Source organism: Felis catus, chromosome C1 (assembly GCF_018350175.1).
Source record: "Felis catus isolate Fca126 chromosome C1, F.catus_Fca126_mat1.0, whole genome shotgun sequence".
Taxonomy (NCBI): domain Eukaryota; kingdom Metazoa; phylum Chordata; class Mammalia; order Carnivora; family Felidae; genus Felis; species Felis catus.
In genome coordinates, this window is record NC_058375.1 from 31262820 (window position 1) to 31288300 (window position 25481).

The 25481-nt window shown below is 44.4% G+C and overlaps 1 long non-coding RNA gene across 1 annotated transcript in view; it reads left to right on the forward strand.

Annotated features, from left to right (window-relative positions):
* LOC111561714 overlaps positions 1-10701 on the forward strand; it is a 27048-nt gene extending 16347 nt beyond the window's left edge. Inside the window, exons 2-3 of the long non-coding RNA XR_002744430.2 lie at positions 1702-2392; positions 9340-10701. This is a non-coding gene — a long non-coding RNA (uncharacterized LOC111561714). The remainder of the gene's footprint in view (positions 1-1701; positions 2393-9339) is intronic.
* Positions 10702-25481: the final 14780 nt, after the last annotated feature.

Genomic DNA, 25481 nt, shown 5'->3' on the forward strand with positions numbered 1-25481 from the left:
TGATGGGCAGTACGAGAAAGGAATATTAGCAGCCGATCTGTCTTATGAACACAGACGGAAAAATCCTGTTTAAAGTATTAGCAGATTGAATATAGTAAACTATTGAATGATACATCATGACCAAGTTGGTTTCATAGCAGGAAAATAAGGATTATTTAAAGTTAGAAAATCTTGAGGTGCCTGGGTGGCTCAGTCAGCTAAGCATCCAACTCTTGATTTCAGCTCGGGTCATGATCTCACAGTTTGTGAGTTTGAGTCCTGCATTGGGATGTGTGCTGACAGCTCGGAGCCTGGAGCCTGCTTTGGATTCTGTGTCTCCCTCTCTCTCTCTGCCTCTCCCCTGCTTGTGCTCTGTCTCTCTCTAAAAATAAATATATATAAAAAAAAAGAAAATTAAAAAAAAAGTGGAAACAGGGTGACTAATGTAGTAGATGCTGTCCACGAAGTCAGCATGGAGCCCACTCGGGGGTCTCTCTCTCCCTCTCTCTCTGCCCCTCCCCCCCTTGCTCACTCACACTCTCTCTCTCTCAAAATATATAAACTTTTTTTAAAAAAATAGAAAATTTATGGGGCGCCTGGGTGGCTCAGTCGGTTAAGTGTCCAACTTCGGCTCAGGTCATGATCTCACAGTTCGTGGGTTCGAGCCCCGTGTCCGGCTCTGTGCTGACAGCTCGGAACCTGGAGCCTGTTTCAGATTCTGTGTCTCCCTCTCTCTCTGCCCCTCCTGGTCGTGCTCTGTCTCACTCTGTCTCTCAAAAATAAATAAGTGTAATTAAAAAAAAGAAAAGAAAAGAAAATCTCAGGGCACCTGGGTGGCTCAGTCATTTGGGTATCCGACTTCGGCTCAGGTCGTGATCTCCTGGTCTGTGGGTTCGAGCCTGGCATTGGGCTGTGTGCTGACAACTTGGAGCCACGAACCTGTTTCCGATTCTGTGTCTCCCTCTGTTTCTGCCCCTCCCCCACTCATGCTCTTTCTTGCTCTCAAAAAATTTTTTTTAAATAGAAACTCTACTAATCTAATTTACCACATTATTAGATTAAAGAAGAAAAGTTTAAGATCATCTCAAAGATGAGGGGAAAAAAAAAAAGAAACTCTGTTTTTGTCTTCCCACCTACCATACTAATTTACTCTGCATGAACAAACCTGAAAATAGGAGCCCAAGAATCCCAGGTCCTGGACCAGAGGGAGCAATGACACCCCAGCCCCCACATCAGCCTCATCTCTCCCAAAGAGTGCCTTTTCATCTGAAGGAGCTCAAGATTTCTTTTCCTTTTTTCAATAAACTTTGTTTTAATCATAGAGATATTTTATATTTGATCAGCGACTGAGTCTGATTCATCCTCTGTTATCAAGCTGCAGGTGTCCACAGATTTTTGGAGAAAGTGACTGATCACTGAATCACCCCCAAGTTGGATCCATGGACTGAAGTTTTCCTCAGGACCTTCCCTAACCATGCCCTTCTCTCTCAGGGGCAGGTTCTCAGGACTCAATTTGGAGTAAATGACTAAATTCTCTTACACCTGACCAAACCCACTTTGTTTCCTCATTTTCCGAAATACTTACCTCCTTGGTTCTCCGTTTCCCCTCCCCCAACCCCACATCAAGTTCTCAGCCAATCTCCCATCCCAACCTTTCCACTGCGTCTTCTGGAACATTGGTTCAATGATTAGCAAATTATCTGACTGTTCTCAATTTCTCAGGGCACATTGTCCACCTCCAAGCCTGGACCTCCACATGATGCTCCCTGACAACCTGCTGTCCTGCAGCTGTCACAGATGGAGGCGTCACATCCCTCAGGGTCAGAATGTGGGATCAGCATCCGCATTATTTCTTTGAGTGCTTCTCCAGAAATGTGCTTGTAGAAGACTCTACTCCCTCAGGTGCCAACTGCTTCTATCACCCCTCCTCTTTTCTCTGGGTCCTTTCCCTCACTCACTAATGATTTGGGCACCTGGATCACATCTTCCCCTCCTCTCGGGGTCCTGCCATCTGGGGCGCCTCACCATCTTCTTGGATGACCCTTTCAACATCCCAGATCCCATTGCCTTAACCACCTCATTTCTGGTGATCATCTCCTCAACTCCACTTCAGCCATATTCTCAAGGCCGTACCTGGGGCGTTGGCTTCATTCAGAGTGCCTCAGCTCTGAAATATTAAAACCAATCAACCCCGGGATCCCTGAGCCACCGTGCAGGAAGTCTGACCATCCTGCTGGGGAGACCACACGGAGAGAGATGCCCAGCCGAGCCCAGCCTTCCAGCTGTCCACACCAAAGCACCAGGCATTTTGAACGTTCCAGACCTGCCTGATCACCTGCTAAATGCCACTGAGGGCCTGAGGAAACTCCACATGGAACAAGAAGAATTGCCCAGCTAAGCCTCAATTACAGTTGTGAGTTTTTTAAGAAAGATTTTAAAATCTTTTTTTAATTTTGAAATAATCATGGGGCGCCTGGGTGGCGCAGTCGGTTAAGCGTCCGACTTCAGCCAGGTCACGATCTCGCGGTCCGTGAGTTCGAGCCCCGCGTCGGGCTCTGGGCTGATGGCTCGGAGCCTGGAGCCTGTTTCCGATTCTGTGTCTTCCTCTCTCTCTGCCCCTCCCCCGTTCATGCTCTGTCTCTCTCTGTCTCAAAAATAAATAAACGTTAAAAAAAAAATAAAATAAATGAAATAATCATAAATTCACAAGGAGCTTCAAAAATAGTATAGAAAAGTCCCATGTTCCCTGTATCCAATTTATCTCAATCATACTGTCTTACATAGCTATAGAACAATAACAAAACCAGGAAATTTGCAGTATAATTCAAGCACATTGTAATTTTCAGCAAACATGTACTGGATGGGTTTTGGTAGTAGTTTTGTTAGTTATATGTTATAAATATATAATTTCTAAGTGATTGTGAATGGTATTTTATTTTTAAAGTTTATTATTTATTTTGAGTGAGAGAGAGAGAGAGAGCACACATGCAAGTGGGGGTGGAGCAGAGAGAGAGAGAGAATCCCAAGGAGGCTCCCCACCATCAGTGGGGAGCCTGATGCAGGGCTTGAACCCACAAACTGCGGGACCATGACCTGAGATGAAGTCTGATGCCTAACCAACTGAGCCACCCAGGCACCCTCTTATTGTATTTTAAATTTCTCCTCCACGTGTTCACTGCTATCATATGTAAATACAATTGATCTTTGTATATTTATATCCCAATACCTTGTTGAACTCAATTCTAGCAGGTTTTGTTTGGGGGTAGATTTAAACATTTTTCCATGTGAACAGCCATCTGCAAATAGAGACAGTTTTATATTTTCTTTCCTATCCATATGTCTTTCATTCTCATTTCTCACCTTATTGCACTGGTCAGAACTTGCAATACTATGTTGAACAAGAGTGGTGGAGGTGATTGGGGCGCCTGGGTGGCTCAGTCGGTTAGGCATCCAACTTCGGCTCAGGTCACGATCTCACAGTTTGTGAGTTCGAGCCCCGCATAGCGCTCTGTGCTAACAGCTCAGAGCCTGGAGCCTGCTTTGGATTCTGTGTCTCCCTTTCTCTCTGTCCCTCCCCTGCTTGTGCTCTGTCTCTCATAAATAAATAAAAATTAAAAAAAAGAAGAGAGAGAGTCGTGGAGGTAGACATATTTGCCTTGTTTCTGGTCTTAAGAGGTGTGATAGACAGTTTTGTGTCAACTTGGCCAGGCTATAGTCCTCTGTTATTGAAACACTAATCTAGCTGTTGCTGTGAAAAAAAAATTTTTTTTTTTTTTAGATTTTATTTCTAAGTAATCTCTACATCTAATGTGGGGCTCGAACTTCCAGCCCTAAGATCAAGAGTCACATGCTCTACCGACTGAGCCAGCCAGGTGCCCCTGTGAGAATAATTTGTAGATATGATTCAAGTCCATTATTAGTTGGTTTTAAGTAAAGGAGATTATCCTAGGTAATCTGGATGGGCCTGCTTCAATCATTTGAAAGGCAGAACCGAGGGCTCCCTGAAGAGGAAGAAATTTGGCCTCTCTTGCAGAGAGAGAGAGAGAGAGAGAGAGAGAGAGAGAGAGAGAGAGAGAGAGAGCAGGGGAGGGGCAGAGAGAAAGCAGGACAAAGGATCGGAAGCAGGCTCTGCTCTGACAGCAGAGAGGCCAATGTGGGGCTCAAACCCACAAACCATAAGATCATGGCCTGAGCTGAAGTTGGATGGCTAACCAACTGAGCCCCCCAAGCACTCCTACATTGACTGATTTTTGAATATTGAACCACCCTTGCATCCTTGGAATAAATCCCACTTGGTCATGACATAGAATTTGTAAATATATTGATGTATTTTATTTGCGAACATTTTGTTAAAGATTTTGCATCTGTAGTCATGAGGGAATTGGTCTATAGTTTTTTAATTTTTGTGTCGTCTTTAGTTTTGATATCAGAATAATTCTAGCCTCATAAAATGAATTGAAACGTATTCTCTCCTCTTCTATTTTCTGGAACAGATCATATAAAATTGGTGTTAACTCCTATTTAAAGATTTGATAGAATTCTCCAGTGAAACCATCTGAGCCTGGAGAGGTGCCTGGCTGGCTCAGTTGGTGAGAGCATGCAACTCTTCATCTCAAGGTTATAAGTGGGAGCCCCACATTGGGTGTAGAGATTACTTAGAAAAAAAATCTTAAAAAAATTTTTTTTAAATGTTTATTTATTTTAGAGAGAGAGAGAGAGACAGAGTGTGAACAGGCAAGGGGAAGAGAGAGAGAGGGAGACACAGAATCCGAAGCAGGCTCCAGGCTCCGAGCTGTCAGCACAGAGTCTGTCGCAGGCCTTGAACTCACAAACCTCGTTTGTCAATATTATTGGTCTTTTCGAAGAACGAGTTCTTTATTTTATTGATTTTCTCTATTGTTTTCTGTTTCAATTTTATTTCTCTTGTTATCTTTGTTAATTACTTCATTCTTGTTGCTTTGGATTTTACTCTCTTTCTACATTCTATGGTGGGAGCTCTCTGAGAGATTCTGAAACATATTTTTCACAGTTATTTTTAAGTCCCTGGCTGCGAATTCCAATATCTGGGTTGTCTATGGCTCTGTTTCTATTGACTTACTTTTCTATTTGAATATGGATCACATTTTCCTGGGTTTTTTTGTTTGTTGTTTGTTGTTGTTGTTTTGCATGTCTATTAGTTTTTATTGTATACGGGGCATGAATGATGTGTTATAAAGACTCTGAATTGTGTTATATTCCTTTGGAGAGTGTCAACTGTTTTTTCAGCCATTTGGATCTTCTGGTGGATGATCTTGAACTTGTGTATGCTTAGTTTTATTCATTGTTAGGGTAATTCTACTTCTGGCTTTGCTCCTAATCCTAGGGTATACCTCTTAGTTACATGATATAAGAATTTCTCCTAAGGTGAGACCCTTCTGGGACTTTAATAGAATGTCCCAGGTGTTAACCAAGCACTTCTAACTTGGCATAATTTAAGCTCCACACTGTCTTCTTGCAGTGGGCAGCAGCTGAAATCTTTGCTCAATTTCATCCTTCCAGCCACTAATTTTCACATGGGTTATTTGGAGTCTTGTTTGTGCACGTGCAGTTAGGAGGTTAGCCACGAATTTGAAGGGAGTTGACATACAGATTTTTGGCCATCCCTCCTTGCGGCTCTTTTGTTTCTGTGGTTTCCCCTCAAATTTTTAGCCAGCGGCAGCCCTGAACTCCGTCTTCTGATTCACCAAACCCAGAGGATTCTGGATTTTTACTTGAATTTTAGCTTATCTTTGCTATGGAGACTAAGGGGTCCCCTTGGCAGAAAATCCATATAAATGTGGACCATATCTCGTGTGGTTCTCTTCATTTAAATGCTGAATCCTCCTCCAGTTTGTGCCTGCTTTTGGTTACTTTACCGTGCCATAATTCAATTTTGTGACTTATTCTGGCAATTTGCTGCACCATTCCCAGAACTGGAACTCAGCCCAATGGAGCAATGAAACAACTGTTTAGTGAACATCTGCTGTGTACCTTTGAATAATACAGACACAGTTCCTGTCTTCACAGAGCTCACACTGGGGGGATAGGGGCTCAAATAGGAAAGACGTGTGCTGAGGGCTGTATTAGGGGAAATTTGGGGGACTGCGGGGACCCAGCATATATTGCTATCAACTCTCTACTAAGCGTTTTGCTGGGGATCCTGTTTGCGGTCCCTTCTCAGAGATCCTTAGCTCAACTAAAACACCTCCTTCAACTTTTCTTTCCTTCCTTCCTTCCTTTCTCTCTTCCTCCCCCATTCCCTCCTTTCCTTCCTTCCTTCCTTCCTTCCTTCCTTCCTTCCTTCCTTCCTTCCTTCCTTCCTCATTCCCTCTCTTCTTTCTGAAGTATTTAGTGAGCATTTTCTCTGTCCCCAGGCACTGTAACCCAAGAAGGGTGTGGTTATCCTTACTTGGTCCTTAAAGACTCCACCTCCAGAAGGTCTTTCCAGACTCTATAAGCTGGATCAACCCACAGAACATGGCTGAAATTCATTTTTTCAATGTTTTATCCCACTGATATTTCCCCAGGACCGGCTATGTATCAGGCCTGTAGTGTGAGGAAAGAATTAAATAATTGACATCATCAGAGAAAGGGTAGCGAGGAATTACTAATTATTGTAAAGATTTTATTTTATTTAGAAAAATATTTATTTGCTCATTTTGAGAGTGAGAGGGAGCGTGTAGGGGAGGGGCAGAGAGAGAGAATGAGAGAGAGAGAATCCCAAGCGGCCTCCATGCTATTAGTGCACAGCCCGCGGGGCTCAATCCCATGGAACTGTGAGATCATGACCTGAGCGTGAGTTCATGGCCTGAACAGAGATTAAGAGTCACACGCTCCACTAACTGAGCCAGCCAGGTGCGCCTAGGGACTATGAAATATTAATATTAAAATTTATCATTTATATATTTATATTCTTATAATTACCGTTTACTTATAATCATACTTCTTGAGCACCGGCTATATGACAGACACTGAACTGGTCTGTTCTGTGCATTTTGTGGTTAAGTCCTCACAACCTCTCAGTGAAGTAGGTCCTGTGATTATCCCCATTTTATGTAAGCCTCGGTAAAGACTGAGGCTTAGAGGAGTAAGTGGTTTTCCCAAGGGCACGCAGCTGTATTCCCACCGTTTCCGGCTCATGGTAAGTACCAATAACGTGCATTTCCTCCCTTTTCCACAAAGATCACAGCATATGGTTGTGCAGCTGGGATTCTGCACGAACAAGGATGATAGCGAGGAGATTGGGGCTGAAATCCAGCCTCTCAGCCACCAGCTTGCCACAAGCTTTTATTTTGCTGGTCTTTGCCCTTCTTAGAGACTTAGAATCTTCTGTTTGACTGGAGGTCTGGGGCACTGCAGTTTACAATCCTCAGACCTCTAATCTCTAACCTTCCAATCTCCTGCTCTTTTCTCCTCAACTCTGATGGGGAGGAGGGGTGGGCGTGGAAGGTAGGAAGAAAAGTCCAGCCTCCCTTGTCCCCCCCTCCCCTCTTCCCCCGCCCTCCCCCATCTGTTCTGCTCTTCAGGGAGTCCAACTCCTGGTCAGCAGGAAATCAGGCTGTCTGGGGCTTTGGCGCCACCTAGTGGTTCTCTGCCGCAGCGCAGAATGCCTATAACTTGACAAGTTGAATAAAAGCCCTTTTCTCGGGGAGGAAAATCCTTCTGGAGATGAAATGCGGAGAGAAGAAGATAAAAGATGGTGGGAACCCAATGAGAGAGAGATCATGGCTTTGGGGGGAGTTTGAGCTTAGAGCCTGTATTCAGCTAGACTTGGGTCCAGATTCTACTGCATATTAGTTGTGTGACGACGGGCAAGTCACTTCACCTCTTAGAGCTTTGGTTCCTTCATTTGTAACATGGGGAAAACACCAGTGCCTCTTGGTGTCCAGGAAGTGCTTATCACAGTGCTAAGCAAGCTTTGGATATTTATTTTAGGCAGAAGGAACTTTGTCAGCAAAGGCAGGGCACAGGGCTAGTTTCTCGGAACACAGAAGAGGCGACATGATCCCCTTCTCTGCTAGAACAGCTGCCTGTTCCAGGCTGAGCTCCAGTCCCAAGCAGGTTTGCTTACCTGGACTCTGGCTGCCCTCAAATGCCTGGGCAGAAAATGCCAACCACTGCACTGCCTTCTCCTCTGAGCTGCCCAGTCCTGCTCCTGCCTTCATCTGACCCCCTATTTCTTCCAGCTGATTCTTTCCCAGTGCTGGTGCAACACTGATAACATTGCAACTATGGTGCTGGCTTTCATTGAGCTGTTTTCTCCTGGTTTCCCTCCTAGCAGTTCCTTCTGAGGCTTCTTGTGGGTTTCTTTTCTCTGCACGCCTTTACTTACCACTCCACAGGGTTCTGTCCTGTCCTTCTCTTCTTACTCCCCGTGTTCTTCCTGGACCATCTTACCCCCTCCTCTGACTTTATCACCTGAATGTTTTCCACGGAGCCTCAGACCTGCTTATCCAACTGCCTCTTGGATGTTCCACAGGCAGTTGATAAGTCCAAAATGAAAGTATCTGCAGACCCCCCCAAACCTGCTCTCTTCCTGTGTGGCTTATGCAGTCAGCCAAGAGTTTCACCCTCTGCCCTACTGCTTAAGCCAAAGATATGAGTGTCAGCCTTGACTCTCCCCTCACCCCTCCCCCAGTTTTATCACCACGTGCCAGCTGCTATACCTCGTATATGTTTATCTTGTCCTTCCACCTCTCTCTATTCCTAGTGCAACTGCCTCACCCTGGACACCATCCTCTTTTGCTTGGATTATTACAACCGCCTCTGAATTGGACTCTTTGCCTCAGTTTTACCCATCTTTGCTCCTAGTGTTCCCTTCTGGAGGCTGTAAGGGAAAGTCCGTTTCCTAACATTTTCTACCTTCTGGAGGCTTCCCACATTCCTTGATTTTGGACACCCTCCCTCCGTCTTCAAAGGCAGAAACATCACACCTCTTGGACGTCTGGACTGTTCTTCCATAGTCAGATGGAAGGGTTCTTTCTTCTTTCTTCTGTTTTCCTCTTCCATTTTTAAGGACCCTTGTGGTTGCATCGAACCCACTCAGATAATCTAGGATAATCTCTATCGCAAGATCCTTTATTATATCTGCAAAGACCCTCTTGCCATATAGTATAACAGATTCACGGGTCCTGGGGATTAAGACACGGACATCTTTGGAGGGCTCTTATTCTGCCCGCCACAGTCCTCTCTCTGATCCCAAAATATTCATGTCTGTCCTACATGCAAAATACATTTACCTCGTTCCAAACGATTCCCCAAAGTGCCCCAAAGTCTCAGCCCATTGAAGTATCAATTCAAAGTCCAAAATCTAAATCTCATCATCAATATCGTCTCTATTAGGTATCAGATGAGACTCCGTGTCATCTCTCCTGGGGTGGAGCTCCTCCCCATCTGTGGTCCCGGAAATCTAGAAAACAAGTTCTCTGCTCCCAGAACAGAATGTCAGGACTGGCATATGCTAACAGTTAAAGGCATTCCTGTGCAAGCAGAGAGAAGATGGAAGAAATAAAGGAGTCACAGGTCCCAGGTAATTTCAAAATTAAGTTGGACAAGCTTTATTAGGCTTCAAGGCCTAAGGATAATCCTCCGTAGCTCAAGGCTTAGCCCTCTGAGTTGTTTGTTCTTTTTCATGAGAGACAGCACCTGTTCCCAGCTGGGCCATTGTATCCGCCTGCTTCCTGCTTGTAGCCTTCTTTCATTTCTGACCCTCTCTGTCCCTTCCAGTCCAGGTTCCACTGTTTCTCCTGAGATATAAGACTCAAGAACCTTGTGGGCCTCTCAGGTATGTCTCAGAGATTCACTCCATTACACCAGAGGCCCCTTCACAGATGTTCCCTGGATAATTCCATTTCTGGTTTTGGCTTCGTTGAGACAGCTGATGTGATCTATGAGTCACACACTCTCTTCAAAAATCCCTTCACGTGACCAAATACTTGGGCCTTTGGATCTTTCAGGGATGTTAACAAAAGGTTGTCCAGGTGCACCATCGGCTTTTTCTCAAGTGCACTTTCCCTGACAGTGAATCTCTCCATTTTAATATCATTTGCAATCTAGATAAGCTGAGAATTCCCCCAGGTCATCAAGCCCCGGTTTGTTTTTGTTTGATAGTTCTTTCCTCCGTGTGTCCGTGTCCCCTCCCGGTTGGTTACGGCAAGTGGCAAGAAGCCGCGAGGCCACACCTTTCAACGCTTTGCTTGGAAATCTCGGCGAAACATCCAAGTTCATCGTTTGTAAGTTCTGCTTTCCACACGACTGCAGGGCGTGTGATTCGAGGCTTCTTGCCACCGAGGAACGAGTTTCCAGTAAGGCGTTCCTCATTTCCTTCTTAGCTCTTATGGGCAGCACCTGTAACAGCCATATTTCTACCAAGTCTGTGCACGATGACGTGGGCCTGCTCAAAGTTGGTTTATGTTTTCTCCTCCGCGCCCCTCACTTCTGAGTCCTCAGCGGCAGAGTCGTCGTTAGCTCCCTTGTTGCCACCGAGTCTGTTCAAGGTCATCTAAGCTTTTTCTATGATGCTCCCTACTGTCCCTACTCCCTACTGTCCTCTCCCTACTGTCCAGTTCCACTGCCTCTTCCACGTGTTGAGATGCTTGGTCCAGCACCACCAAAATCTGTATTTGTTTTCTACGGCTGCTGTAACAAATAACCATGGACTGAGAGGCTTAACGCAATACAGATGTGGTGTCTAAGAGTTCCGCAGTAGTTGGACACTGGGATGAAATCAAAATGTGGGCAGCTCTGCCTTCCTTTCTGGAGACTACGGGAGTCTATTTGCTTTCTTTTTCTACCTTCTTTTCTTTTTTTAACCTTTATTTATTTTTGAGAGACAGAGCACAAGTGGGGGAGGAGCAGAGAGAGAGAGAGAGAGAGAGGGAGACACAGAATCCAAAGCAGGCTCCAGGCTCTTGGCTGTCAACACAGAGCCCAATGTGGGGCTCGAACCCGTGAATGGTGTCATGACCCGAGCTGAAATCAGAAGCTTAACTGACGGAGCTACCCAGGAGCCCCTCTTCTTCTCCCTTCTAAAGGCTTCCCACATCCCTTGGCTTGTGGCCCCCTTCTTCCGTCTCCAAAGCCAGCAATGATGTATCTTTCTGGAGATTCTCCCATCACAAAATCTCCTCTGCTTCTCTCTTCTTCCTCCCTCTTCCACTTGCACAGATGCTCGTGGTTATAGGAGAGTCTCCTCTTCTAAAGAGCCTTAATTTAATCATACCTTCAGAACCCCTTTTGTCATGTAATGTAACATAATCACAGGTTCCAGGGATCAGGATGTGGACATCTGGAGGGGGGATTGATTCTTCTGTCTCCACACCCTCCAGAAGTTAGCCAGGGTGGTCTCTCTGAACAAACTCAGTCACGTTCCTCTCCTGCTTAAAACTCTTAAATGGCTCCTGGCAGACTTCAGGATACAGACCAAATTCCTACCTCGGCTGGTGGAGAACAGCTTTGTGATGTGGTTGTTCTTGCTGTTAAACACCACCTCTCACCTTCCCCACCCTCCTGCCTCAAGCACCCTGCATTACAGCCACACTGCCTGCTGGCAGCCTCACAGCTTCCATGATCACATCAAGGTCACTGTTCAGCTAGCTCACTCTTACCATACCTTGGGTCTAGGTTAGGCATCATCCCCTTCCAGAAGCCTTCCCTGGGTTATGTGTCTCCCCCTCCTCCCCACAACATGCTCCAGTGCTTCCCCCATCAGGGTGTATCGTATGGCCCTGGCATGACCGTGGACTTCTCAGCCTCCTCTGGTAGACTCTAAATGCCCGAGGGCAGGGGCTGTGTCTGCCTCTTTGTTGTGTCCTCATTGCCCAGCCAGGGTCCACTATGCAATGGGCCCGTCATGACTGTTTGCTCTGAGAAGTAATGGTCACAGTTCCTTCCAGCTCACGCCTTCTGTTCTGTGAGCTGTCATTGCAAGACTTGCTTGAGGATTTTGGCAGAGGTGTCCAAGGCCATCATCATGCTAGTGGGAGCCATCTGAGCTGTGAATGGGAGCAGCAGAAGCGAGAGGGCTGAGCGAGGGGCCAGACCACTAACGACTGCTGGTTTCAGCTGTTTCCCAGCTCAGGAGGCAACACAACCAGCTACTACTGTCACGCTCCGGACTAGTCAAGGAGTTTCCTTTCCATTGATGGAAAAGAGACTCCGCAGCTTGAAAGGTTGACATTTATTCGCTTTAATTTTTATTGTCTCTGTGAAAAACAAAATAGTAAATAGCATTCAGACTCCCACCTCTTAAAAATGCCCTCCCTCCTCTCAAGTGCTTTCTATAAACACACAAGCACACACACACACACACACGCACGCACGCATGCATGCACACACACATAATTTACTTTTCTTCAACGTATCGACGTATCATGGATTTCTTTCCTAATCAGCACATAAAAATTTCCTTCCTTTTAAAATACCTGCATCTATTGTGTATAACAACATCATAGTAAAGCCATCTCCCACTAATGAAGGACACTGATACTGCTTCCATTCTTTTTTTTTTTTTTTTTTTTTTTTGCAGTTACTAATGCGCTGTCTCTGATCTAAACCTTAGCAACACTCCCTCCGCAACCAAATTCAAGTTCATTTTTGCTTAGCTTCTCCCCTCACCCTGCCACTATCTTGCCTCCTACTCAAAGTTCTGTCTTTTCCGGGCTTTGTGCTTCAGGATCAGGAACAGGTAGAGAGATGGGGCAGGAGAGGCAGGAGGAAAGGAGGAGGCGAACAGAAAGTTAGAGCTTTGCGTTTGGTGGTGTGGCCAGGGAGAGGACTGGTCTCCCTGGAAGTTAGGGAGAAGTGTGGCCGCAGCTTATGAAAAAGCTTATCACTCTGAGAGACACAAGACTGCAATTCCTCTCTACTGGCGCTTACTTTTGATGACTGAACATCTTCAAATGTGACTCCATGTAGAGAGTGGGCTACCTGGAGTCCCAGGAAGTGTTAGGATTACACAAGCAATGCTACAGCGAATGCCACTGGAGATGCATATTCTGGCGCCCCTGTTATTGTTTCTGGAGGATCAATCCCCACAAGAGGAGTCACTTGTCCCGCAGTGTGTGCATTGAAATACCACTCCAAAAGTGTTTCAAACTACTTGCCAAAAAGCTTGGAACCAATTTCTACTCCTGCTACAGTTTATGAACCTGGCCATTTCTCTACACCCTCACTAACACTAGTCTTTATTTATCGTTGATGAGTTTGCTACTATGATAGAAAAAACATGCAAGAGCCAAGGAATATCTTTTCCTTTCATTATCAGGGAGGTTGTGCAAGGCATTTTGATGGCACCGTTTTGATCTAGCTGATATTTTCACCCTGTGTTTATGAATATAGATGTTTTAATCAGAATCACACTAAGGGCTTTATAGACCTCATGACTTCAGCACATCTAGTGTCCAGTGAGTTGCCTAGAGCTGCACCACAAGCAGCAGAGGGAGTTTTAGAAATCAGCTTTCTGGATAAATTTAATCAAAGAGGTGAAAGGCCTGGACTCTGAAAATGATAAAACACGGATGAAAGAAATTGAACATGACACAAACAAATGGAGAGGTATCCCATGCTCATGGATCGGGAGAACGAGTATTGTTAAAATGTCCACACTACCCAAAGCAAACTACACATGTAGCACAATCCCTATCAGAATACCAACAACATTTTTCACACAGCTAGAACAAATAATTGTAACATTTGTATGGAATGACGGAAGACTCCAAGCAGCCAAAGCGATCTTGAAAAATAACAAAACTGGAGATATCACTGTCCTGGATTTCAAGACATACTACAAAGCTGTAGTAATCAAAACAGAATGGTGCTGGCACAAAAAATAGATGAATAGATCAATAGAACAGAATAAAAGGCCCAGAAATAAACCCACGATTATATGGTCGATTAATCTTTGACAAAGGAGGAAAGATTATGAAATGGGAAAAAGATGGTCTGATTACTGGTTTTCTGTCTCCCAGCCCAAATGAGGGTATTATAATTTTAAAACCTTTGCCAACATGACAGATGAAACCAATTTTATTATTCCATTAATTTGTAGTTTCTAGTGAGAGTGAAATCTATTCATGTTTATTGATCATTTTGTTTGTCTTTAATCAAAGTTCCTGCTCCTATCACCTACTGTATTTTCCTACTGGGACTTTTAATTTATTAAGTTCTCTCACAATTGCATTACTGTGAATTTTTCTGAGATTACTATTTTTGCTTTTTGTTGTTGATGCTGTTGCTATGTTATTTAATGCACATACTTCAGTGATAAAGTAGAGGTCAAAAATAGATCTACTGTTCATAGTTAATAATAAGGATAAGCTCCACTTGTTAAGCACCTACAATATCCCAGAATCTTCTCATACATTGTTTCTAACTTTCATAGCCCTTCTTTTTTTAATAAAATTTAAAAAATTTTTACATGAGAGAGAGAGTGAGCAGAAGAGTGGGGCAGAGGGAGAGAGAGAATCCTAAGGAGGCTTCATGCTTAGCACAGAACCCAATGTGATGCTTGATCCCACAACCCTGGGATCATACTCTAGGCTGAAATCAAGAGTTGGACGCTCAACCAACTGAGCCACTCGGGTGCCCCATAGCCATTCTTTTAATCCCATGTTAAAGATGAGGATACTGAGGCTCATAGAGGTTAAGTATCTTACCTGGGGTCACACAGAAAATAAATGGACAGTTCTTTTATTATTTCTAATCCTCATGTTATTTTCTCTGCAGTCCAAGTACCCTTTCCCCCTCCTTTCTAAGGTTACTTACAGGAGTACCTTTCCCAACATGGTAGCTTGTAGGCAGTTGTTGGAATGGCAGAGGGCTGTTGAGTCAGAAGAGAAGCATTGTCTCAAACCTTTCCACCGAGACAAGGTTGGTGGGGTGGACTCTCCAGCCCTATAAGAAGCTAAGGGGTGAATTTCCCTCTAGTGAGGATCAGTGGGTATATGACCAGGGGATCCCTGTCTCAAAAAGTCATGGGATGGTAGCCTGGTTAGGTGCTCTGAATTCACTGAATGAGCCACATGATGAAGCCAATAGTATACATCACCAGTACCAGAGGCCAGAACAGGCAAGCCAGCAGAGAAATCACTGGTTTCCCCAGTCATGACCTTCAGCAGGGATCAGCAGTGTACCTGAACAGAACCAGCTGTATCTTGGGGTGCATTAGCACCAAATACATAAGACTCAGATCAGACTCATCACACTGTGTTGGAGATCAGCAAAGGATACGAAGGGCAGTGTACAAACTTGAGGTCCCTACCCCATGACACTGTAAGAACTTGGCCAGAAGAGGTCCAGGAATCAATGAGGCCTTCAGGAATAGAGGAAAGTGGGCAAACAGGAATGGGTGACATGTTTGTTTCCTGGTAAGAGACAAAACCAAAAGGAAGACTGTATTATTGGTGCAAAGCTGAATTTGTGTGGTGGTTTGCAAATCTGGGCCACTTCCTGTTCAGGCACTAGTTGTATCATATGTTTGCATAAGCAGGGCCCCAAGTAGCTGGGTCAAGGGACATCCCCCCTAATCAAGGGCACTAAGGAAGTTACTTGGAGGCCTGTCGAGTCTGCTTGGATGAATATTTCTGGCGTGTGGTACATAAAGGGCTAAGAACCTAAAAGGATCCTTCTGCTCAGGAATTAATCAAAAAGAACCAAAAAATAACACCATTGGTGAGCAGGTTTAGTTATGTGAAGGACATTTCTGTGTCTTCTTCTAAAACAAATGTTTTTAAGGGGGCCTGGGTGGCTCAGTTGATTAAGCATCCAACTCCTGATTTTGGCTCAGGTCATGATCTCATGGTTCATGAGTTCGAGCCCTACGTTGGTCTCTGTGCTGACAGCTCGCAGCCTGGAACCTGCTTCGGATTCTGTCTCCCCCTCTCTCTCTGCCCCTCCCCTGCTTGCACTCTGTCTGTCTCTGTCTCTCTCAAAAATAAACGTTACAAAATTTTTAAACAAATGTTTTTAAAGTTCTGTTGTTCCTTGTGATATTTGTAAAGCAATTTCTTTTTGAGTTAAGAAAAATAGGTGATAATCTTCTGCCCCACCGTGCTTGCCCACTTGTTACAATGAATGATTGCAAGCTTCCAGAGTTGAGGCTTCTGAAGACTCAAGGTTGGGAGCAGAGCCAAATGACCCTATTCTTTACCAGGAGTCACAGGGGCAAATCACAGACAAATGCCCATGCACTCATCCCACTCCCTTGGAAAAATCCCCTCCTGTTCCACTTTCCGGTGTCTTCCTGGGGTGCCATTCTGGAGTGCCCCAGCTTTGATGGAAAGCTGGTGGATCTCTCTTTGCAAATGTCTCATCCCTTCCTTTCTCATTGTTTGAGAATGGTGTCAGAGACAAGAATGAGAGGTTTTGGAGCGAGGAGGAACTTTGTGACCTGACAAATACTGGAGGAGAACCTGTCCCTCTCTTGGCACTTGTTGGAGATGGTCTGCTGTGGAAATTGCCCAGGAAAGGGCGCTGGATGGAAAAATGGAATCCTGGTTCTAGTTTGGGCTCTGTCCCTTTCTAGTTAACCTGGATCTAGAATCTAGAGTCTGAATTAATTCTAGTGATAAAAAGATTTAATGACTAATTCCTTGAATCCTCAAAGAAATAATTCCTAAATTAATCTAGGTTATACACGTCTTTGCAAATCTAGCACCCACTCCTCAGAAAAGTACACATACCCACACAGCCATGAAATTCGTCATATAATTGCAGGGCATTGACAAAGAGCCAAAGTCCATTTGTATACCATGCTTTCCATGCTTTAGTGATATTAGGAAAGATGCTTTCCATGCTTTAATGATATTAGTAAAAGTGTGAAGTCCAACCTCGTCAGCACAACCCACAATACCCTTTGTGATCTGACCTCTGCTCCTTCTCTGGCTTCTCCTGATGCTGGTCACATGCATCCTGTCCAACAACTTGCAGTTGTCCTTTGTCACTAATGCATGCTTATCTTTCTGCCTGGAATGTTCTCCTTGATTACCTGGAAACTGTGATTAATTCTATTAAGGCAGAGTTAAGCACTTCTTTTTTGTGTGTGATGTGAACCTAAATGGGGCATTTTGATGGGCTGTTTGGTTGATGGTGTCAAAGTAGCCACAATGTCAAATCTCTATGTTAAAATGTAAAAAGTTTTCTTTAGGCCAGTGTGGCAGGACAGGGTTTCTCGTCTCTCTTCCCCCTTCTTCTTTCCCCTAGCCATTTCTGATGGAAAAGGATTATTTTAACATAATGAATTATGATCAGAACGACTGTTCCGTGAGAGGCAGATAACATCAAGAAGAATAAGATTTCTATGTCCCAGATTCTTCCATCTGAGGAATTGGGAAGTAAGAAGCCTGCTTTCGCAGATGAGTTTTAAGATCTTCTGCTTCTTCTCCTGATTGGAATCAGGAATGATGTTATCTGTGGCCCTGACCACCATAGACCCTGTGGGAGACATTGACTTCTAGCTGACCACAACCATTCCCAGCCCTTTCTCTCTTGCTGCCTCCCCCTATAGGGGCTGGAGAGCCAGATACACGCTTTTTTGACTGCCTTTGTAGTTAGGTGTTGAGCTATGAAGTCTAGTTCTGGCCCAGGAGTCGTGAGGGAAAGTCTATTGGGAGTTTCCAAGAAAATGTTTTCTTTCCTGATTAAAAAAAAAAAAAAAAAAAAAGGAACAGTCAGATTGGAGACACTCCTTTTCTCCTCTTCCTGCCTTCAACGATGTTGTGATGTTTGGAGCTTTGACAACTGTTTTGTGACCACGAGATGATTCGCAGGCACCATGGTCCTCAAATCTGAATGTGCATCAGAATCGCCCAGAAGGCTTCTTAATATATAGACTGCTGTTATTTACCCCCAGAGTTTCTGATTCCCAGGTCTGGAGTAGGCCTGGGAATTTGCATTTCTAACAAATTTCCAAGTGATGCTGATGCTGTTGGGCTGGGAACACACTCTGAGACCCACTGAACACGAGGATAAAAATTCCATAGGCTGCTGATAGCAAAACAGAATGGTAGAGTCTGGATGCTGATGGTCTTGTCAGGTAGCTGAATACATGTAAATAACTCCCGTGTCTGGAATTCTCGTTCTGTCGGAAAACCACTATTTGTTGAAGCTTTGGTTAGTTGGGTTTCTCATGATCTACATTCAAAAGCATTCTGAACTTACAGAGAGCTGGACACTGTGGAGCGGGCCAGAGAGAAAAATCCAGAGGGATGCTCATCCAAGGCTAACTTAGCATGAAGTAAAAATGGCCACAACAGCAAATATTTTTTTTTAAGTTTATTTCTTTATTTTGAGAGAGAGAGAGCACGAGCAGGGGAGAGGCAGGGAGAACCTCAAGCAGGCTCCACACTATGGGTGCCGCGCCTGCGATGCAGGGCTGGATCTCATGAACTGTGAGATCAGGACCTGAGCCGAAATCAAAAGTTGGCCACTTAACTGACTGAGCCACCCAGGCACCCAAACAGGAAATATTTTTTTTCCTTTTTTTTTTTTTTTAAATTTTTTTTTCAACGTTTATTTATTTTTGGGACAGAGAGAGACAGAGCATGAACGGGGGAGGGTCAGAGAGAGAGGGAGACACAGAATCGGAAACAGGCTCCAGGCTCTGAGCCATCAGCCCAGAGCCCGACGCGGGGCTCGAACTCACGGACCGCGAGATCGTGACCTGGCTGAAGTCGGACGCTTAACCAACTGCGCCACCCAGGCGCCCCCAGGAAATATTTTGAAACATCTCTTAGTGTCAATGGCTGTTGATAATAGTAAGATTGTGGGAGTTTTAAAATATTAAGTTAATTAAAAATTTTAAAATCAAAGTAAAACTTAATGACACATGATAGTGCCCTGCCCCGCCCTTACCCACCCTGATGCCCACTCCTCCCAAGCAAGCATTCTCAACCCATTTATTTATTTATTTATTTATTTAGAGACAGAGAGCGCACGAGCAGGAGAGAGACACACAGAGAGAGAGAGGGAGAGTGCCAAGCAGGCTCCGTGAATGGCCAGCGTAGAGTCTGACATGGGGCTTGAACCTAGGAAACTGTGAGACCATGACCTGAGCCGAAAACAAGAGTCAGACGCTCAACCGATTGAGTCACCCAGGTGCTCCACATTCTCAACTCTTGTAATGTTTCTTCCGGAATTTACAAATTTACCTAAATGACATGCTTATGCTAGTATTATATACCTTTTTGTCTTTGTTTATTCACTTCCTGCTATGGAAGATAAGAATTTAGATTTCTTTTCGTATTTCTGCCCCCCTTTTCCATGCCATAAACTTCCTCTCCCACCTTTTTCCCCATATAGTAAAATAACAAAATTTTGTTAAATTAATGCTCGATGTCTGTGATAGCATGGCTAAATAGTATGGATAGATGAACCTTGCTTACACTTCTTTTCTGGTTAAACTTTTTTTCCCTTGGAGTCCATAATTGCCCCATTTAAATTTTTTTAAAATTTCCTGTGAATCTATGATTAATTCATCTGCTCATCCTCTGACAGAAGAGAACTTCCTCTTAGTTCCAACACATCAGCTCATCTATAAATTTCATTTTTCTTGGCACTTTCTGTTCTAAAGTTTGTCTTACGCCTCTAATCAGGAGTAGGCATTCTGCATAACCATCACCCTGGAATTTCCCATCAGCACACTGGGAATGACCTTTATCTTTTTCCTGTGCTAAATGCTTTGCTTTCAGGATTTGGTGTTTTCCATTTTCCTAGGTTTACTCTGTCATTTTTGACAAAGTGTGCACAGGAGGAGAACTGGTTTGGGTTCCAAGAGGAAGCATATGGCTGATGCAAAAGAGGCAATTGAAGACAGTTTAAAGAAGCATGGGCAGGGTTAAAAACACCAATAAGGAGCATGATGTACCTTGGGGCGAGCAACAGCAGAAAGCCTAAAAGGGCAAGCAGAGAGGGTCTTCTCAGAAAGGCCACAGCTGTCGGAGAGGGTCATCCTCACAAGACTCTCGCTGTCATTTAGGGTGTGTTGGCTCAGCCAGCAGGGAGGGAGTAGAGAAAACTATTCAACCTCCCTCCACCGCTGCCCTCTGATTTCCCTCAGAATGCCTCCCATTGGCTGAAGCCAGCCTGCCCTCGAGTTGCACTGATGCCTTACGCTGCACCTGGGGGGCACACAGCAGGGCTAAGAGTAAAGTGGACGTGGAAAGGCCAACAGAGCACAGCCAGCACTGGAGGTAAAAGTTTGAAATCTAGTGTATCTGAGAGTCTCTCTGTTCAAAACTGCCTCTAGAGTAACACTTTGGCTGGTATGGAATTCTGGGTTGGCAACTCTTTTGTCTCAGAATTTTGGAGGCAATGATCCGTTGTCTCCTGGCTTCCAGAATTGCTGTCGAGAACTCTGTGCCATTCTGATTCCTGATGCTTTTTATGTGACTTGTTTTTTTCCTTCCTGGAAGCTTAGGATCCTGTCTTTCCCCCCAGTGTTCTGCTATGTGGTGAGGGGTGAGTTCCTATCATTATACAACAGGGCCCCAAAGTAGGCCCAGGCCAGGTATACTTGCTCTGTCCTTCCTCAGCCCTGAAAATGTAAGAAATATGGATACAGGTGCCCACTCTCCTACATCATTACAGAGGTGCAGCGCAACGGCTCATGTGTGATGTTTGGCCATTATTATGCATCTGTGGACAATGAAGCAAGATTGCAATGGTGGTGAGTTAGGCTGGGATTCAGACACTGCTAATACAGACAGCTCTGTCTCCTCTCCTGGAATCTGTGCTGGTTGATAGTAATGGGCAGTTATATTGTGAAACTAGGGGCGAGGAGGGAAGAGGGAGACGTTCAGTAGAAGTAAGGGGCACAAATTGTTTTGAAGAAAGTGGTAGGTTAGTATGGCATGAACAATGGGCCCACCAGGGTCCTCGGGTCTCTGGTGATGGGCCTGAGCCCCCAGGTTAGAGGGAGAGGTTCAAAAGCCAGTCAAGCTGTCTTTAACAAAGACTATGAGACTGCACACAAGTAATCTGGGGCCTAAATGACAATGTGTGACCCAGAGGTAGGGAGAAGCCACTCTCTCTGTCTTTGCAAGGGATTGCCTAGAATCCGGAGAAGTCTTGGTGCTGTGAGTATCAAGAAGTTGACAGGGACACCAGCCTTCTCACAGTGGGCTCCATTAGCTGTGGAAAACTGACGCTCTTCCAAGAGTGTCAGGCTGTGGAAATTGACACATAGGAACTGGAAGAGGAGAGGAGGGTCATGTAGCTCAACCCCAGGGCTCAAAGAGTTGGCTTGTGCAGCAGACATATGTATTCAAGGCTGAACACTCAATCCACTGCAAGGCAGGGGAGGCTTTCAAATGTCACAAATTCTCTACACTAAGAAAAAAGTTTGAGGGTTGGTTGAAGAGAGTTGATTGGAAGGACTATGAGTTTATTTGAGACCCTTAGTTCATTTATTTACATGTGACAAATAGAACAGAGCTAGCAGTAAAGTGGGGGAACATAATTATCCAACTTTCTTAATGAAAGTCATTTTATGAGTGGTACCCTATTCAGGTAAAGTGACTGACCAGTCGATTAGAAGCTGGTTTAGTTCTGAGGCACCTGGGTGGCTCAGTCGGTTAAGCGGCCGACTTCGGCTCGGGTCATGATCCCACGGTCCGTGAATTCGAGCCCCGTGTCGGGCTCTGTGCTGACAGCTCAGAGCCTGGAGCCTGTTTCGGATTCTGTGTCTCCCTCTCTCTCTGACCCTCCCCCGTTCATGCTCTGTCTCTCTCTGTCTCAAAAATAAATAAGCGTTAAAAAAATAAATAAATAAAGAAGCTGGTTTAGTTCAACATATGACTCAAGATTTGACCTCTTAACAAGATGATGATACACTAATGAAAATTTCCAATAGCAGTAGTCCCAAAATATTCACCATGCCACCTTTTTGGCAGTATTCTGGGCATTTTGTCACAGTGGTTACTATAATATAACAGTTTTAAAAAGTTTCTGTTTAGTCCTCTTATTTCTAAGAGTTGGGTTTTCAAAATACTCAGATAGAAAGACCAAGGAGAGAAACCATCTGGAAGTCAAACATGATATGTGGTGTTAGGTTTCTCCAATTCATCCCAGTTTTTTGAAATCCACAGATACAAGGTGACCAAACTTGGTTCAGCAGCCACTGAGACAGATAGGAGGCTCTTCTCTCTGGTGGTAACTAATGTGAATCACTTTTATGATAAAATAACACAATCATATTATGGAATAAAGGGAACTGTTTTGTAAGAATTGTCAAGGTAAAATTCAAGACTTCAAAAACAAAATCTGTACTTGGGAAGAGAAGAAATTTGCTTTAGCCATATCCTCAGACCCTGGGATATGCATTCACTTTCCTATAATAATAATAATAATAATAATAATAATAATAATAATAATAGCAAATACTTGATGTATCTGTTAAGATAGATAGGTTATGGGGTGCCTGGCTGGCTCAGTCTGTTAAGCGTCCGACTTCAGCTCAGGTCACGATCTCACAGTTTGTGGGTTTGAGCCCCACGTCGGGCTCTGTGCTGACAGCTCACAGCCTGGAGCCTGCCTCAGATTCTGTCTCCTTCTCTCTCTGTTCCTCCCCTGCTCATGCTCTGTCTCTCTCTCAAAAATAAATAAGGATTAAAAAAAAAAGATAGGTAGGTTATGCCATGGTAAACAAACAAAATTCAGTGGTTTGACAGAAAGAAGACTCATTTCTTGCTCATGCTACCTACCTTCCTTTGTGTGTTGACAGAGGGCTCTTGCTTATTAGCCCCTCTGGAATTCAGGACTGAATGTTTACCTCCTCAGATTCATACGTTGAGATCCCAATGTGATGGTATTAGGAAGTGAGGCTTTTGGGAGGTGATTAGGTCACGAGGATGGAGCCCTCATAAATGGGATCAGTGCCCTTACAAAAGAGATCCCAGAGGGGTGCCTGGGTGGCTCGGTTGATTAAGTGACCGACTCTGGCAGGTCATGATCTCGCGGTCCACGAGTTTGAGCCCTGCGTCAGGCTCTGTGCTGACAGCTCAGAGCCTGGAGCCTGCTTCGGATTCTGTGTCTCCCTCTCTCTCTGTCCATCCCCCACGCTCGCTCTGGCTCTCTCTGTCTCTTGAAAATAAATAAAAATGTTTAAAAAATTTTTGTTAAATAAATAAATAAAAGAGATCCCAGAGACCACTCGCAGCTTTTGCCACATGAGGATACAACAAGAAGTCACTGTCTATGAACCAGGAAGTGGGCTTTCAGCAGACATGAAATCTGTTGGTATGTTGATCTTGGACTTCCCAGTCTCCAGAACTGTGAGAAATATATTTATGTTGTTTATAGGCCACCCGATCTATGATATTCCATTATGGCATTCTGAACTGAGACAACCACCATCATGAAGGCTGATGGTCGCCATGCCAGGGGGGAAGAGAATCAGAGGAGTCTCAAAGCAGCAAATAAATGGTTTGGACATGAAGTGACACATATCCTTTTTGCTCAAACTCGTTGGCCACAACCAACCATAAGAGAGCCAAGAAAGAAAATCCTACCATGAGCCCGGAAGGCAGAAAGCCAGAAATATTTAGTGAAGAGAATTAATTGTCTATCACTCCCTTTGTGGCAAGAGCCGTTCCAAATATATTGCAGGCACGGGGTGCCTGGGTGGTTCAGTCCGTTAGGCGCTGGACTTTGGCTCAGGTCATGATCTCAGGATTTGAGCCCCGCATCGGGCTCTGAGCTGACAGCTCAGGGCCTGGAGCCTGCTTCAGATTCTGTGTCCCTCTCTCTCTGTCCCTCCCCCGCTTGTGCTCTCTCTCTCAAAAATAAATAAATAAAACATTAAAAAATATATATTGCAGGCGTTAGTTAAGCCTCATAACAATTCTGCGAAATAGGTCCTATTAATGTTATTATCATTCCCATTTAATAGATGAAATAACTGAGGTACAGACAGGCTAAGTAACCTGATCAAAGTCACACAGACAGTAAACGGTGAAGCTGAAGATTTAAACCTACCCATTCTGGTCCTGTGGCCTGTGAGCTTAACCACCAGACTATGTAGTCTCTCACTAGATGGGAAATTTTGAGAAGTGCTGTCATAGATGATGGAGAGCCACTAAAGGATTTTTAAGCAAGAGGGTATGACTCAATCAGATTTGCGATTGAGAAAGCTCTCATTGAAATTGAAACTATAGGGTTAGACTAAGGCAGGACGGCTATTTGCATAGTGAAGGGATGGAGATGAGGAGGGATTGAGCTAAGATACATTTACTACAATTAACAGGATAATCTTGAGCTTCTGTTTCATCAACTTGAGCCTCTGTTTTATCATTTCTTGAACATGATTACGGTAATACCTACCTTAATGGGTTTTTCTGAGGATTATAAAAAAATAACATAAGCAAAACCTGGTACTACTATCTGGAATTACAGAGATCTACATTAAAAATCCCAGCTCTGCTACTCACTGGATGAGAGTTCATTATTCTAAGTCTCAGTTTGCTCGTTTATAAAACACATGTTAGGGGCGCCTGGGTGGCTCAGTCGGTTAAACATCTCACTCTTGATTTTGGTTGGAGTCCTGATCTCGTGGTTTGTGAGTCTGAGCCCTGTGTTGGGCTCTGTGCTGACACTGTGGAGCCTGCTTGGGATCCTCTCTCCACCCCTCCCCTGCTCATGCTCTCTCTCTCTGTCCTACTCATGATAAATAAATACAACTTAAAAATTTTTTTCTTTAAATGTTTGTTTACTTTGGAGAGACAGACAGAGTGCGAGCGGGGTGGGAGATAGAGCAAGGGAGACACAGAATCCAAAGTGGGCTTCAGGCTCTGAGATGTCAGCACAGAGCCTGATGCAGGGCTCTAACCCATGAACCAGGAGATCATGATCTGAGCTGAAATCCAATGCTGAACCGACTGAGCCACCTAAGGGCCCCAATAAACACAGATAAAAAAACAAACACGTGTTGGGGTGCCTGGGTGGCTCAGTCAGTTAAGCATCTGACTTTGCTCAGATGTGACCTCACCTCTGGTAAGTTCAAGCCCCACATCAGGCTCTGTGCTGACGGCTCAGAGCCTGGAGCCCATTTTGGATTCTGTGTCTCCGCCTCTCTTTTGCCCCTCTCCTACTCGCCCTCTGTCTCCCTCTCCCTCTCAAAAATAAATAACATTAAAAAAACACGTTAATGTCAGAAAAGTTAAATAAGTTGAAAAATTATTACAAGCTCATTCAGGTTGAGAAAATTAGCTTAATTAGCTTAGGAGAAAGGCAGAATTCCTTCCAGAGAAAACTGAGATTTTGTTTAGGAAAAACTTATGTGTTTATGAAAGTCAAGTCTCCTAAGCACAAATAGAAGAGAAGAGGATTAGACAGAGAAGTAAATGTTTTTGTGGGTTTTTTTTTTAATGTTCATTTATTTTTGAGAAAAAGAGCACAAACAGGGGAGGGGCAGAGAGAGAGGGAGACCCAGAATCTGAAGCAGGCTCCAGGCCCTGAGCAGTCAGTGCAGAGTCCCATGTGGGGCTTGAACT